Here is a 1885-nt window from a genome sequence, read left to right on the forward strand (position 1 = left end):
CACTGATACAGACACACCGATACACACACACTGATACAGACACACTGATACACACACACACTTATACAGACACACTGATACAGACGCACACTGATACAGACACACTGACACAGACACACACTGATACAGACACACACTGATACAGACACACATTGATACAGACACACACTGATACAGACACACTGATACGCACACACACTGATACAGACACAGACTGATACAGACACACTGATACAGACACACACTGATACACACACATTGATACAGACACACACTGATACACACACACTGATACAGACACACACTGATACAGACACACTGATACAGACACACTGATACAGACACACACTGATACAGACACACTGATACAGACACACACTGATACAGACACACTGATACAGACACACACTGATACAGACACACACTGATACAGACACACTGATACAGACACACTGATACAGACACACTGATACATACACACACTGATACAGACACACACTGATACAGACACACTGATACAGACACACATTGATACAGACACACTGATACACACACACTGATACATACACACTGATACACACACACACTGATACAGACACACACTGATACAGACACACACTGATACAGACACACTGATACAGACACACACTTATACAGACACACTGATACACACACACTGATACATACACACTGATACACACACACACTTATACAGACACACTGATACAGACACACACTGATACAGACACACTGATACAGACACACTGATACAGACACACTAATACAGACACACACTGATACAGACACACACTGATACAGACACACCGATACACACACACTGATACAGACACACATTGATACAGACACATACTGATACAGACACACACTGATACAGACACACAGACACACACTGATACACACACACTGATAGACACACACACTGATACAGACACACACTGATACAGACACACACTGATACAGACCATAAGGGTGACATTGTAATAATGCACAGTCTTTCTGAGACCATCTTCTACTTGATTCTGATGAATAAGAACTTTATTTTCTTTCTAGGGCAGGTGGAAAATAACCCCTTCATTCTGAGAAGAAATTGTTCTTTGAACCCAGTCACTGCAGCCTAGTCGTTGGCCCCATAGTTCCTGTGAGTAAAAAATAAAGAGCAGTTTTAGTCTGTTTCATCTGTTCAAGTGCGGGTGAGCATCAGGACGCAGCTGTGGTCTGTGTTTCCTAATTTCAATTAGCACTTCACTGTCACCTGGAGCAGTAGTCTGTCAGCTGACGGGCCCTCAGGATGTCACACTGCACCAAAAGTGCTCTTATCACAGATCTCGCTACAGGGATGTGTCTCTGTGTGCATGTTTCTGTTGAAGAAGAGAAGAAGATGAGAAAGAAAAAAGAAAGAAAAAGTGACAGAGAATGGGTTAGAATGGAGTTGATGGAGAGGCTTCATGAACCAGAGGGGAGAGAGAGAAAAGGGAAAAAAAGAGAGTGTGTGTTCGTATCCATGGGAATGTTTGTGTTGAAACCATTAATGATCTGTAAAGATCCAGACGAGTGTGCAGACTGGAAATGGCTCATTTGGAGGGAAATAACCCTCGACAGCCTAATCAACCCGTGAACTCAGACCATCTGTCCCTGCAGACACGAGGCATGAGGAGCACAGCAGGGCTCAGTATGTCAGTGGATTCATAAAATCAACCTTCTCCTTTACCCCCAAAAACTCTCAGTCCAGTTCAATTATATACTATCTATACACATATACAATATGTGTGTGTGTGTGTGTGTGTGTGTGTGGTTTCATGTTCTTAATACTGATGTAATAACACCCCCTGCTGGCGTTAATACTGGTGTAATAGCACCCCCTGCT

This window comes from Chanos chanos, chromosome 2 (genome assembly GCF_902362185.1).
Source record: "Chanos chanos chromosome 2, fChaCha1.1, whole genome shotgun sequence".
NCBI lineage: Eukaryota > Metazoa > Chordata > Actinopteri > Gonorynchiformes > Chanidae > Chanos > Chanos chanos.